Raw genomic sequence first — 16,083 nt, forward strand, 5'->3', positions numbered from 1 at the left:
AACAATGGATGGAAATACATTTAAAAATAATGGAAATAGGTGGGAAAAGAAAAAAATATAAATAAAAAAATAAATAAAAAATAAAAAATTATAAATTATTGGAAAAGTTAGGATCGGAAAGGGGGTGGGGATGGAGGAGAGAGTTCATGATCTGAAGTTATTGAACTCAATATTCAGTCTGGAAGGCTGTAAAGTGCCTAGTCGGAAGATGAGGTGCTGTTCCTCCAGTTTGCGTTGAGCTTCACTGGAACAATGCAGCAGGCCAAGGATGGACATGTGGGCATGAGAGCAGGGTGGAGTGTTGAAATAGCAAGCGACAGGGAGGTCTGGGTTATGCTTGCGGACAGACCGAAGGTGTTCCGCAAAGCGGTCACCCAGTCTGCGTTTGGTCTCTCCAATGTAGAGGAAACCGCATTGGGAGCAGCGAATGCAGTAGACTAAATTGAGGGAAGTGCAAGTGAAATGCTGCTTCACTTGAAAGGAGTGTTTGGGCCCTTGGATGGTGAGGAGGGGGGAAGTAAAGGGGCAGGTATTGCACCTTCTGCGGTTGCATGGGAAGGTGCATTGGGAGGGGGTTGAGGTGTAGGGGGTGATGGAGGAGTGGACCAGGGTGTCCCGGAGGGAATGACCCCTGCAGAATGTCACCTGTTGGGGGGAAAGGAAGATGTGTTTGGTGGTGGCATCATGCTGGAGTTGGCGGAAATGGCGGAGGATGATCCTTTGAATGCGGAGGCTGGTGGGGTGATAAGTGAGGACAAAGGGGACCCTATCATGGTTCTGGGAGGGAGAGGAAGGTGTGAGGGCGGATGCGCGGGAGATGGGCCGGACACGGTTGAGGGCCCTGTCAACCATCGTGGGTGGAAAACCTCGGTTAAGGAAGAAGGAAGACATGTCAGAGGAACTGTTTTTGAAAGTGGCATCATCAGAACAGATGCGACAGAGGCGAAGGAACTGAGAGAATGGGATGGAGTCCTTACAGGAAGCGGGGTGTGAGGAGCTGTAGTCGAGGTAGCTGTGGGAGTCGGTGGGCTTGTAATGAATATTGGTGGACAGTCCATCACCAGAAATTGAGACAGAGAGGTCAAGGAAGGGAAGGGAAGTGTCAGTGATGGACCATGTGAAAATGATGGAGGGGTGGAAATTGGAAGCAAAATTAATAAATTTTTCCAGATCCAGACGAGACCATGAAGCAGCACCGAAGCAATCATCGATGTACCTGAGAAAGAGTTGTGGGAGGGGGCCGGAGTAGGACTGGAACAAGGAATGTTCCACATACCCCATAAAGAGACAGGCATAACTGGGGCCCATGCGGGTACCCATAGCCACACCTTTTATTTGGAGGAAGTGAGAGGAGTTTAAGGAGAAATTGTTCAGTGAGAGAACAAGTTCAGCCAGACGGAGGAGAGTAGTGGTGGATGGGGATTGTTCGGGCCTCTGTTCGAAGAAGAAGCGGAGAGCCACCAGACCATCCCGGTGGGGGATGGAGGTGTAGAGGGATTGGACGTCCATGGTGAAGAGGAGGTGGTTGGGGCCAGGGAACTGGAAATTGTTGATATGATGTAGGGTGTCAGAGGAATCGCGAATGTAGGTGGGAAGAGACTGGACAAGGGGAGAGAGAATGGAATCAAGGTAGCAAGAAATGAGTTCCGTGGGGCAGGAACAGGCTGACATGATCGGTCTGCCGGGACAGTCCTGTTTGTGGATTTTGGGTAGGAGGTAGAAGCTGGCAGTGCAGGGTTGGGAGAGCACTCACAGTAGCGTTGAGTGAGGGATGATCTGGTGCAACAGATTCCTCCCGTTGGTATTTGCTGCCAACCTCACTGTCACAGCAGACATGGCCCATATCCTCTCTGGCTAGCTCAATAGCGCAATGTTCAAAGGCATTTCAGCACTCCACCCCAGGTCTGGGACCTCTCCCGTTTAATCAGCACAATCTTGTCCTGCAGAAAGACAGATGGGGAGAATGTGAGCAAGGCGCATGCCAGGCAGATGAGAAGGTCTGTGTGTGTGTGCTGAGTGGAGCCATGGACGGGATGAGGATGCAGTCTCCGGAGGACATGAGGCCAGATGGAGATGTGAGGGTGTGTGTGAGAGAGTGAGTGGTGATGTTCCTTGAGCTGGCAGTGAGCGAGATGCCAGTGAATGTGTGATGGGCTTGTGAGTGTGTGAGTTTAGAGTGATGAGCTGGTTGCCATACCCTGGCTGCATGGACGTGATCATTCATCCTCTTTCTGCATTGGATGGCCAACCTCTTCTGTGCAGCGTTGGCACGTTCACCACTCTCCGAGCTGGAGTGGTGAAACTGGTGGACCTCCTGCAGCCAGAGATGGGTCGAGGACATCGCGGTGGGCCTCCACGGTGTCCAGAAGGCTTCCCAGGGATGCGTCACTGAATCTGGGGGGCTGCACTCTTCTTGGCTTTCTTCATGTCTTCACCGCAGCAGTCCTGGGCTACAAGCATTGAGAACGGTGCACGTGGCTGCAGTTTAAATAGGGCGCCTGGAGTGAGGAAGTGGTGAGGTAACGGTGTGGTGGGCGAATCAGAGGCTGCCCGCCAGCGATGCGGCGAGTTTCTGGTGCCTACATAATTAATAAGACAGGAAGCGGACGAGACGGCGCGAAAACCCACCATTAAGGCAGGCGGGAAAAAGGCCATTTTCACGCCCGCTACAGCACTTAGTGCAATTCAGGCAAAATTCTGCTCAAAGGGCAGCACAAGTATGGACCTCTCGCCCACAAAAAGCAGCAGATACTGAACTAATAATCTTACATCCAAGATCAAGAGATTTTTGTTAGACAAGGGTATAAGAGGATATGGAACCAAGACAGGCGGAAGGAATTAAGATTAAGTCATGACCCATTGTTGAATGGGCAAAGCAGGCTTGAGGGGCTGAATATCCTACTCCTGTCCCTAAGTTCCTACGCAACACTGGCTTATTGAGATTGATACAGGTGTCTCCTTTACATATGGTTTACAGCACAGAAAACAGGCCATTTAGCCAGACCACTCTCTGCTGGCGTTGATGCTCCTCACAGGCCTCCTCCGACTTTACCACACCCTGTTAACGTATCCTTCGATTTCCATCTGCCTCATGTGCTTATCTAGCTTCTGCTTCAATTTGTCTGTACCATTCGCCTCAGCTTCTCCTTGTGGCAGAGTGACAAGGCTATTTTAGTGATATGAAATGCAGATGTTTGGAGGAAGGCTCTGCAGAAATGTAGCTCTCCTTGAGAGGCAAGCCACATCTAACTGCACGCAGTCACCACAGGAAAATATTTGGCAAACCTTTCACCATTGTGTTTACAACAACGACAACTTGTACTTATAAAGCCCTTACGGTTATAAAACATCCCTCAACACTTCACAGATGCATTAATTAAACTAAATTTGACACTAAGGATGTAAGCTGATTTCAGGACAGGTGAACAAAAGCTTGCTCAAAGACGTAGGTTTTAAGGCACGTCTTAAAGGAGGAGAGAGAGAGAGAGAGGTAAAGGTGGAGAGGTTTAAAGAAAGAGACCCAATGCTTAGCGCCTACATGGCTGAAGGCACGGTCGCTAAAAGTGGATGTGCAAGAAGCCAGAATCGGAAGAAAGCAGAAGCCTCGGAGGGCTATAGGGATGGAAATGGTTACCAAAAATATGGAGAGACGGAGCAAGAGATATTTGAAAAGGATGGTAATTTTAAAATCAAGGTGTTGCCAGGCCAGAAGCCAATGTAGACCAGCGATCACAGGGGCAATGGCACTTGGTGCAAGTTAGAATACATTCAGCAGAGCTTTGGGTGAGCTCAAGTTTACAGAGACGTTTTACTATGGGGTCGCTTTGCTCGCGAACCAGTTGCACGCTTATCTGTCGGCAGGTGAGTCGATTACAAATTACTTCAGACGCAGAGACCAATATGAAGTGAAGCACATGCTATTTATTTATACAAACAACAGAGCACTAACATGATGTGTGCTTCCCCAGCCAGACCCTACTCTAGACTAACATTAACATGGCAGCCTGCGCTACACAGCTATTGGGTCTTACAATCACGTGGTCAATCTGCTCACCTTCTCTTAAAGGTGTATTACACCTCAGATTACCACATCCTTCCCCCTTTACTTGAAAGTATATTTTACAATATATTAACTATTTACAAAAATGAGCTATTTACAAATACAGTCTCTCAGGAGGCTTTTTCAAACGAGGCAACAGTCATAGTTCCGGGACTTCGGATGGTTTATGTGAGGCCTCCCTCTCAGGAGTTATTTGTCCACTAGAGTCCCCAGTAGGAACCTGTAAGTTTGCCTCTTCGACTCTCTCAGGCTCAATGGGCCCTACAGGCACTTCCAAAGCAAGAGGAGTTCCTTCTACCTGTGGTGTAGACTCCGATAGGATGTTTGATGCACCTTTTCTTGTGGATCTGTTTCCCTTTTCCTGAGGTGATCTACATGCCTCCAGATTATCCGACCTTCAATCACTATATGGTAGGACAGGGGTCCTGTCGCTGCACTGACTTCACCTGATAGCAACTTGGACTCCTCTCCAAAGTTCTTTGCGAAAAATGCTTCTCCTACAGTGAAGTTTCTTTCACGACTGTGGTAATCGTGTTCATTTTTCTGGGCCTCCTGACTTCTCTCAATCCTCGTCCCTAAATTTGGCCCTTTGAGGCTTAGCCGTGTTCTGAGATGTCTCTTCATTAATAACTCTGCGGGGGTAATACCAGTGGTCATATGTGGCGTAGTCCTATAGCTGAGCAGGAAGCGCGATAACTTCGTTGCTATAGAGTCTCCCTCTAGATTTTTCATTCTGGCCTTGAAGGTCTGGACTGCCCGCTTGGCCAACCCATTGGATGCAGGGCGGTATGGCGAGGTACTGACGTGTGTTATGCTGTTTTAGAGTTGTGAATCTCTGGATTCCCCGCTGGTGAATGCCGTTCCATTATCTGACACTATTGTCTCCGGTAAACCGTATATCGCGAAACTCTGACACTATCTGTCTATGGTGACGACAGATGTAGGTGATCGCACCTCGTTTACATCCATCTATTTGGAGTCCGCGTCGATAAGTAAGAGGAACATTGTGCCCAAAAAATGCCCCACATAGTCAACGTGGAGGTGGACCCATGGCCTTCCTGGCCATTCCCAAGGATGCAGCGAAGTAGACGGGGACAATTTCTGTACCTGTTGGCACTGCATGCAGATCCTGACCATGTTTTTGGTTTCAGTTTCCATCCCTGACCACCATAACTAGCTGCGCGCCAACATTTTCATTCTGGAAATACCAGGGTGAGCGCCATGCAATTCTAGCAATAATGCTTGTCTTCCTCTGGGAGGCACAATGACGCTCGCTCCCCACAGTAAGATGCCATCCTGGCAGGAGAGCTCGTATCTCCTGTTAAAATAGGGCTTCATTTCATCCAACTTTGGCTCATTCGGCCATCCCTGCAAGACTTGTTCCCTGATGTGAGGCCAAACTGGATCGCTATCTGTCCATTCTCTAATCTGTTTGGCATTCACTGGTGATGAATCCAGAAAGTTTAATAACAAGACAAGTTCTTGAGGGATGGGGACATTCACATTGCTGTCCTTTAGAGGTAATCGGCTCAGCACGTCAGCATTGGCAATCCGGCCTCCCGACCGGTGGATAAAAGTATATTCGGAAGCAGCTAGAATCAGTGCCTATCTTTGGATGTGTGCCAAGGCGATTGGGAGTATCGCCTTATCTACCCCAAACAAGCCTTGTAGTGGCTTTTGGTCGGATACAATGGTGAAGTGGTGACCATGGATGTATTGGTGGAATTTCTTAACACCAAATACAATGGATAAGTCTTCTTTCTCTATTTGTGAGCAACTTCGTTCTGCCTCACTGAGTGTTCTTGAGACGTGACCAATGGGCTGCTCAGGGCCACCCACCATCCAGTGGGAAAGTACTGCCCCTACTCCATAAGGGGATGCATCACAGGTTAAAATTAATTCTTCCTTTGGGTTGAAATGTACCAACGATGAATGTAGTAACCGCTTTACTGCGGTAAAAGCTTGTTGTTGTGGGGCTTGCCAAGTCCACCTGTGTCTTTTCTTGAGTAACCCCCGTATTATGGATCCAGTACTGTCGACAAATTTGGGAGTAAACGACCAAAGTAGTTAACCATTCCCAAGAAGGACTTTCGTTCTGTGGCATTTTTCAGGGCTGGCGCCTCACAAATAGCTCTCACCTTGTCTCCTACTGGGTGAAGACCCTGCAAGTCGAGCCTTTGACCCAGGTAGATCGCTGCTTTGCTTAAAAGATACATTTTTCCCTTTTCAAGCATACTCCGGCTTGTGAGAAACGCTTCAATACCTCTTCCATGTTAGCCATGTGTCCTTCATCGGTTAGTCCTGTTACTAGGACATCATCGAGATGGGGTAGATGGGGGGGATAAGTTTTCCATAGTCCGTTGGAAAATGGCACAAGTCAGTGAGACTCTGAAGGGTAACCTGGTATACTGGTATAACCCCCCGTGTGTGTTGATAGTCACAAAATCCTGAGAGGCACTTCCTAGCTCGATTTGCTCATGTCGAGTTTTGTATATGTGGTTCCCCCTGCCAGCTTGGGGTACAATTCATCAATTTTCGGTATAGGATGCCTATCGAGTCTGGCTACTTTGTTAACGGTCAACTTGTAATCCCCGCATATTCGCACATTCTGGTCAGGCTTTAGTACTGGAAAATTGTACAGGTTGTAAGTCTCCCAACCTTTCCAGCCTGTCCAATTCAATATCCACGTTTTCCCGTAATGGTATAGGGGACTGGCCTTGCCTTCAAATATCTGGGGGTTGCCCCATGATCCACGTGGATTTTAGTTTGCAGCCCCTGAATCTTCCCGAGCTCTTCCCTATTTCTTTAATAATTCTTGCGGATCTTTCATTCTGAGTTGAAAAATCTCAGTCCACTCCTACTATATTTCCTTAAGCCCGTTCCAACCAAGAAGAGTTGGACCCTCTCCTGCTACCACTATCAGGGGTATTGGCTTCCATATTGCACTGGAACCCTGCAAGTATCCCATCCTCGTCGCCGGTTGTTATGTTTTACTATACGGTCGCTTTCCTCACAAACCGGTTGCATGCCTACCTGTCGGCAGGTGAGTCGATTACAATATACTGCAGATGCAGAGACCATTATGAAATGAAGCACGTACTATTTATTTACACACACAACAGAGCACTAACATGATGTGTGCTTCCTCAACCAGACCCTCCCAGTGGGTGATGGGAGGTCGATCAGGAAAGCATTGGCGTAATTAAGTCTAGAGGTAACTAAGGCATGATTGAGGGTTTCGACAGATGATGAGGTAAGTCAGGGACAGAGACAAGTGATGTTTCAGAAGTGAAAGTAGGCGGTCTTGGGGCTGGAGGGGGTATCGTATTGAAAGCTCAGCTCCCTGTTAAATAAGACTGCAAAGTTACAAATGGTCTGGGTCAACTCAAGATGAGTGTGAGGGATGGAGTCAGTGCTTAGGGAATGGAATACTTCAATGGCCTGAGAAATGACATGCACCATGATGAAACACAGAGTCAGCATGTCACTTAAAGCAACATCATTATAAAGAATAGGACTGTCCACAACTTCTCCACTTCCAAACAAACCTAGAGTTTCATGGAACAATAAAGAATTACATAGAATGTGCAGCACAGAAATGAGCCATTCACCCCAACTGTCCCTTATCAATGTTTATGCTCCACGTGAGCCTCCTCTCACCATCTCTTCATGGGGTATCTAGAGCTAGAGGGAAATAAGGGGTCTCCCATTTAAGATGGAGATGAGGAAGAGCTTCTTCTCCCAGAGGGTCATTATAGTCTTTGGAATTCTCTTCCCTAGCGAGCAGTGGAGTCCGGCTCATGGAATATATTCAAGGCTGAGTTGGGCAGATGTTTGCAGGCAGGAGAGTGTAGTTGAGGCCACAATCAGGTCAGTCATGATCTTATTGAATGGCAGAGCAGGCTGGAGGGGCCGAATGGCCTACTGCTGCAATTTCTTATGTTCATCTCATGTTATCACCACATCCTTCCATTCCTTTCTCCCTCGCCTGCTTGTCCGGCTACCCTTTAAATGTATCGATGTTGACCGCTCCATGTGTCAGTAAGTTCCACATTCTCACCATTGTCTGGGCAAAAAAAAAGTTCTTCCTGAATTCCCGACATATTTATGAATGGACTATCTTATATTTATGACCCTTAGCTTTGGACTCCACTACAAGTGGAAAAACACTGAAGGGAGTATCCCTTTAACAGGTGGCGTGGCGCTGAGAGGCTGTTATAAATTTTGGGCCTTGCATTTCCTGGTTTAGTGTAAGCGCAGACGGAAAATCACTGCCTACTTGGGCAGCCCTTTCCGCAGCGTGAGACCAGAAGCGGCCATTACCTCGCCGTGCTTTTTGTAACCACATCCAGACACTGACAAAGGCCAGTCCGCTCTGAAAGTTTTCATTTTTTTGCTAGAATTTTATATGTAACCTTAGCAGGCCCGTCATATCATTCGAGCAGGGTGTCATTGTGCAGATATGTAATGGAAAACTCCTTCACGTGCTGCTCCTGGCACAGGAAGCCGGCACACAAAAGGGATTCAGATACTCTCTGCCTCAAAGGCTGGAGTGGAAAACTGGCAACATTTTCATTTATTTTCTCCATCCTGTTCAAACAGCTGACACTGAGTCATCCTGGATGAGTTGCACGCCTCTCCCTCTTTGGTCCGAGTGTGCGTGTAATTTTAATACGAAAAGAGCCAAATTTATCTTGGAAAACAGTTAACCGATTGTTTATCGTCAAGAAGCGAATGAAATCTGGCCTTGTCAGTTTCCCTTCCTTTTTCCATTGACAGTGAGTGGAGGCCCTGCTCACTGAGGAAGTGCAGTGGAAAAATATAACAAATGTTCCTTGCGTCTGAAAAGGGAACTCAGTTTATCCAACAGGCCCGGTTAGGTAATAGTTGACAACTGGGGTCAGGTGATTTATCATTGAAAAGCATTTATTGGGATTCGATTCCCAGGGTATAAGGTGTCAGCTGTGCTTCCGCGTGGTCGCAGTCTGAGGCAGAAGGTCGTGGTTGTGAGCCCCACCCCAGAAGTTTAAGCGCAGAATCCGGCCTGACACTCCAGTGCAGTGCTGATCAGGGAGTGCTGCATTGTTGGAGGTGTGGTCTTTTGGATGAGATGTTCAATCAAGGTGCTATCTGCTCTCTTAAGTGGACACAAAAGACCCCATGCCGATAGTTCAATAAAGAGCAGGGGAGATTACCCCAGTGTCCTGTATATTTATCCCTCCACCAACATCACTAAACCAGGTTATCGAGTCATCAGCACATATTTCGCTTGTGGGAGCTTGCTGTGCCCAAATTGTCTCCTCCGTTTCCTACGTTCCAACAGTAAAAGCTTTAAAATGTATTTCATTAGCTGCAATGTGCCTTGGGATGTCCTGGGATTGTGAAAGGCACTATATAAATGTAAGTCCTATACTTCACCCTATGCTGTGCTGTCCATTCCAGAGTGTTTGGACAATGCGTGATTCTTATGGCCTTGTCTTAGTGAAGTCTCCATCAGTAATCAAGAGAAGGACGGCAAGAGGCTATTTCTTTGTTGACCGAGCAGTGGGAATGTGAGAGTTGAGGAGAGCCTCATTCTCTGAAAATCACGCAGTTATGTTATGCTTGTTGGAGCTGTTCTTAGAAACAAGTGTGAATTCTCTTAAACAGGTTAAGCAGAAGCTCCTGGACTTGTGCAGGAGACTTGTGTCTTATACTTTTAAGGGTTTAGTTACGTTTGTGTACCGTAAAAGCAAGCTGGGGCCTGGAAAGACAATTTACGTTAGCTCTTCCAAAATCTCTTCTGACATTCTCTTTCCAAAACCCTGTTACTTTTTCACACTGCAGAACTATAAGGCCCACCTGTGATAAGAGCAAGGACCCTGAGGAGCTGAAGAACACGCTTATATTATAGGCAGTACGTGGATCAAATTTCCAACTGTCAAGGGTTTACTTTCAACTCCCATGTATAACCAGGAGCCAGCTAGTTTCCAATCAAGGAAGGGAAGTCATCTGGGAGAGCAGCCAAAGTGTGGAATTTGAAAGATCAGCAGGTACTGCCCACCTAACAGTGGACAAGGCCAGGTACGTAGGCCTTATGTCCCAGTGACTGGCCCATTGAATCAAACAACATGTTCCTTCCTTTTCATAATAGGCAGAGTGCAGAGTGTCACTCAACCAGCTCGCGTGCTCGCAAAATCCAGGAAAAAATAATCTAACGCAGAACTTTGCCCTTGTCAGGTGGGCTCGGAGAGGGCAGGCTTAATTGGCCCGCCCGTGCAAAATCGCGGTGCCGCCCTGATTGCGGGCGGTGGGTCGGCTTAAGCACCGCCCAGCGTGAAACATGAGCGGTGGCGCTCAACGCTGCCTGTGCGGGTGAGGGGAGGAGGAGGGCGAGCGGGGAACTTTGCACCTGCGCACGAGTGAGCGCTTGAAAATCTCCCTGAGGCACGGAGCTGCCTCAGGGAGATAAAGAGTTTTAAAAATTAGAAATGAAGATTTTAAAAACGTTATAAAACATGTCCCCTCACGTGACTCTGTCAATGAGTAGAGGGGCATGTTATAAATGAAATATTTAAAATTTTATTTTGTATCTATTTGATGCTGGAAACCTCATCCCGCCTGTGGATGACGTTTCCAAAAAATGCAAATGCATAAGGTTGGATGCACAGTGAAAAATTTAAGTTAATTAATACTTCAATGGCCTTAATAGGCCCCCTAATTATCGGCGGGCGTGCTGCCAATTCCTGCGCCTGCCTGCCAAGCGAACTATCGCGCAACTGCGCATTGATGTCGGGACGCTTGCCTGACATCATCGCACATCGTTTCATGCTCGAGCGGGTCGGGCACGCGCCTGCCTGCCGAGGTGAAAACTCTGCCCCTACTGTTAGATGTGATTCCGTAATTGGGCAGCATTTGCTGAACAATCCTGAGTGCGCTAATAGCTACACTAACAGCCAATTTAAAATAAACAGCTGAGCTCATAATGTGGCTCATTTATGCTTGCTAGAAGCAACATGCATTCATACGTAGGGTCTCATTTTCTACAGACAAAAGGGATATGTTCAAGCCTTGTGCATTTTATGAATTACTCGGGTGCTGGTTTCTGATGGCACCCCCTCAGCCAATCAGAGTCGACTTACCGACCAATCAGCACCCTTTTCTCCTGTAGTATAAATTGTTGTGATCCTTTGAAATTTGGCATTCTAGCACTTGTCCTGATGAATCCAAGATGAAAAACTTCAGCAACATGTCTCTCTTTTCAGAGGATGCAGAAGTATTGTGGCAAGCAGAGGACCAAAGACTAGAAAGCTGTCAATTTTCTAGTTGTAAGTGGCCTTAAGGGAGTTTTTATCCAGCGTGGGTGAAGAAGGAGGGAATGGATGTGAGTGGTGGGGGACACAAGAAAGTAATTCGCTGGCAGGGCCCAAAGTGTTAGTGGTGGTTGAGGTGAACAGGATGGGGGGGAAGTTGGCGGGATTGGCTGCAACCCCTCATCCCCAGCGAGCATCCTTGGCTGAAGGTCAATTGAGAGAGGAGTGTGGGACAGTTGAAGTTTCAGTTTGTAAGGAGCCAATGATGAGTGCTACGATGTGCCCACTAGACTACACCAAGGGAGGCACAGAGAAGGATGGCTGAGGGCTCAGACAAGGAGGAATTCAAGCCTGGGATGGAGGAAGGAGAATAGAAAGGTGAAGGGTTGGGGTAGGGCTATTGTGGGGCACATTGTGGAGGGTGAGAGAGTATCTTAGACAGGGTATCAGTGAACGCACTGATAAAGCCATAGCATTACAGAGTCATTACAGCAAGGACAAAAGCCATTCAGCCCATCACATCAATGCCAGCTGCTCCCTGGTAAATGGAGAGTCAAGGAAGTTGGAGATTCAACTCTGAGCCTGCACGGGTTAATCCAGGAATCCAGCAGAGGTGAGTAATGACATCATTGAGTAGAATGGGCAGAATTTCTTAAGAAGAATGAGAGGTGACCGCATTGAAACATATAACATTCTTAAGGAGCCTGGCAGGCTAGTTTCCAAGAGGCTGTTTTCCTCGCTAGAGAGTCTAGAACTAGGGGTCATAGTCTCTGGATAAGAGATCAGCCATTTCAGTCTGAGAAATTTCAGGGAGTGTGAATCATTGGAATTCTCTACCCCAAAGAGCTGGGGATCCTCAGACATTGAGGATATTCAAGATTTGCGGATCCTAAAATAATCAAGGCATGTGGAGCTAGACTGGAAAAGTGGAGGTGATGTTGAAGATCATTAATGATCTTTTTGAATGGCAGAGCAGGGTGGAGAGGCTTACTGTCACTCTTATTTCTTACATTCTTATGCTCTCAATGATTTAATCATGCCCGTTAGAGGGCCAGCAGAGGAATGAGTGGAGTTGACAATGTAGGAAGCAGGCAGCAAAGCAAAGGCCTGTCACTAGCAAATGGGGCAGAAGCCAGAGGATGATGGGTGCAGCAGGAACAGACGAGAGCTATCTCAATGTAGAGTGAAACAGAGGCTTGGTGAGCAGCGAGACTGAGGGCACTAGAGTAGACAGAGACAACCTAGCAGATAATCCAGTCTCTATCGAAAGCGACTGTGGGAGTCACTGCAAGGTAAAGAAGGGTAGGAATAGGGTAATGGTCTTTGGGCCCTGGGACCAGGGGACATGGTGGCAAAGTGGTAATCTTCACTGGGCTAGTAATGCTCTGGGGATATGGGTCCAAACCCTACCACAGAAGTTGGTGAAATTTAAATTCAATTAATAACTTTGGAATTATAAAGCTATTCTTAGTCATGGTGACCATAACCACCTGCCAATTGTAAAAACCCGTCTGGCTCACTTGATGCCCTTTAGGGGAAAGAAGCCTGCACATCCCACAGCAAGTTAGGGTAATTAGGATTGGGCAGCAAATGCTGGCCTTGCCAATGACGCCCACATCCCATGAAAGAATAAAGGAAAACAAATGGCACAATGGGCTGAGTAGTGGTGAAAATGAAGCTTGAAATCTGTTTCCATTATAAGACTTTTTAAGTTCCTTCATCTCTAACCAAATAACAGGAAACAGGGAGGGAATAAACACACAGTTACACAGGATCGGCTGAAACAGGAAGTGATGGATTTCAAAATACTTGTCAGCTACTTTCAGTCACTAAGTGAAACTCTCTTCCTTCTTTGTCAGTGTGTCAGGCTGCAACTCTACAAATAAACATTTTTCCCCTTAGTTTCCACTGTCTGATTTTTAAGCCCCAATAATGACTGAACTCAACAGAACAAGGACACCGATTTGCATTTACATAATGCCTTTAACCGAGGAAAATTTGCAGAGGTGTGAGGATGCTTGTGGGTGCCTCAATATAGACAAGGGAAGGCGGTGATTGGATGGGTTGCGCTGTCAAGGGAGTGGCAGCTGACTGTATCGATAAATCCATGAGTGAGTTGAACAGGAAAGTTGTCCACCGAGGCTTTTAGGTGGGCAAGCTCCAGGGTTTTGACCCAGCATCGATGAAGCCACAGGCAATACATGTCCAAGTCAGAGGAGGTGATTGATGTCCCTGCTGCCTCCTCCTTCTCGATGGTGGATGTCACGTGTTCAAGAGGCACCATCAAGAGAGCCTTGGCGAGTTGCTGCATTGCTTCCGGTAGATGGTGCACACTGCAGCCATGATGTGTCCACGGTGGATGTTTAGACAAGCGGCAGTAACTCCTGCAATGAGGTTGAGTGTCCACATTCCCTCTGTGAAGACCCTAATTAGGAAACTTTTATTGAAGGTGTTACAAGAAACGGTTGTAACACTGGGACAGCTAGATTATTTTTTCATCAATATTTTCCTGATCATAATGTTGTCACTTAACATAGACGACCAAAATATCAGTAGGATAAACCCCCAGTTAACAAATGACAGTTAATTCAGCTATAATATCTTGGTTTTCTGTGTTAATCACACACATAACCACTCCCTTTGTTTCACTTACTTCGTACAGTCATTTATGAACAGAGAATAGCACAGTAGTAAATGTTTTTTAAGCCTCGCCCAACAGCAAGGAATTATCATCCATTCTTTAGTAAGCTTGAAAGGAGCTCACGATGAACTGTTCCGCCCATTCACCTCAGCCAACTCACTCTGCATATCTTCACTGATTATCCAAGTATGTGTGCGTGTGTGTAAAATGTACAGGCATTTTGCCACATAACAGTGTGAGGCTGTGGGATAATGGTCACGTGATCGACAAAGTGAAAGCTTTGGAATCACTCCATTTGGAATGAGATGGAGAAAACAAAAACGAAAACAAATGGGGCCTACAGAAAGGAGCATGACTGGGAGCGGCTGCCTCTCCAGTTTGCTCTCTCTCCCCTTGGTCCTTTAAAGCTACGGACAGAACTTATCGTCCCGCCTGACCCCGATCGGGCGTAAAATAGCGCGCGGTGATGTCGGGGTGAGCGTCCTGATGTCACCGCGCACTCACGCGATATTTCAGTCGGTGGGTGCATGCGAGAGCCGGCAGCGCGTCCACCGACAATTAAGAAGCCCATCAAGGCCGTTAAAAAGCCAATTGGTGCCGATGTTTCGCTGCCCGTCCAACGTTACGGTCGGTGGGTGGGCGAATCAGCCGGGGCGGCGTGAGGTTTCCGAGATTAATTTTTAAAAATTAAAACGTTTGGGCAGAATTTTTATTATCTGTGCGTTTAAGTGAGCGAGTCCAATGTGTGGACGTTTTTTTACGGAATTTCATTCTGTTTATTTTTGTTTTTAAAATTCTTCAGCTCCCCCGGGGGCAGCTCCCTTGCCTTTCGGGGAGCCCTCACCGCGCGCTTGCCCACAGCTGCGCTGACGTTAGCCCACCCCCCCATCCCGGCAGCACTGGGCTTCTCAGCGGACGCTGACTGACCGTTAATTGACCAGCCGGCATGAAATCACGATCGGTGGGTAGGGGGGGTGGGGGGGGTGGGCCGATCGCGGGCGGCTGCCCGTTTCCCGGCCACTTCCAGGCCCGCCCTTCCCGCCTGCCCGGCAAACCGAAAATCCTGCCCGGCAAACCGAAAATCCTGCCCTATGTCTTTGTGGCAACAGATCCAATATTTCGACATGAGATTTTCATTGCATGTTCGCTAATTGCCTATTCACTTATCGTGGTAAAAGATTTGGGGTAGATTTTGGTCTGGGCCTGTTTTTGGGGCCCGGGCTCAATGCCGTGTGACCAAGAGGCCGGAGGATTGGTTCTCTGCGTTCCCGAGGCAGAGGTTTCGACTTTACCTCTCAACCAAGTCCGGGGTGGATTGTTGCTGTGGGCTTTGAGGGGATGGGAGGGGTGATGAGTATATGAAACACCATTAAATTAATAAAATTTAAGAACTACTTTCAGTGGACAGACACCAAGGTTGCCAAAGGTTCTTGCTAATCTAGTAAGTTCTGAAGCTGGTCCTTTTAACATTCATTATGGCCTGATTTTCATATTTAAGGAGCTTAACCGCTGGCTTAGGAGTCTGCCTGGGGCACATTAGCATTGGGAATAGCAGTAGCTTTTCACGTCTGTCTGCCCGGTCGGATGGCACTACTTTGAAGAAGAGCAAGGGGGTCATCCCCAGTCTTCTGGTTGATATTTATCCCTCAATCAAAAAACAAACGACATGGTCATTATCACACTCCTGTTCGTGGGAGCTTGCTGTGCACAAACTGGCTGCCGCCTTTCCTGAGGCTACACTTGAAAAGTACTACATTGGCTGTAAAGCATCTTGAGATGTCCAACGATTGCGAGCAGCACTGCATAAACTGCAAGTCGTTCTTTCTTTCTACCAAGTGACTGGCCTTCCAACCTCCTTTATGCATCTCTCTCTCTCTCTCTCTCTGAACAGCTATAGGTTCCACCAATGCTTCTTTATTTGGCTTACTTGGCTTTTTTTTTGTGCGTGTGTGTGTCTTGTTTCACATGAATAACTTATGCCATGGTGAGATCATGGACTTGCAATATTATTGGCATGACAACCTAATGGCTGAATCCTGATCCACCGAATGTGGGGTGGAGGGAGGGCAGAAAGGGAGGGCGAGTGTGTG

The sequence above is a fragment of the Cetorhinus maximus genome, chromosome 22 (genome assembly GCF_964194155.1).
Source record: "Cetorhinus maximus chromosome 22, sCetMax3.hap1.1, whole genome shotgun sequence".
NCBI classification, from domain to species: Eukaryota; Metazoa; Chordata; class Chondrichthyes; order Lamniformes; family Cetorhinidae; genus Cetorhinus; species Cetorhinus maximus.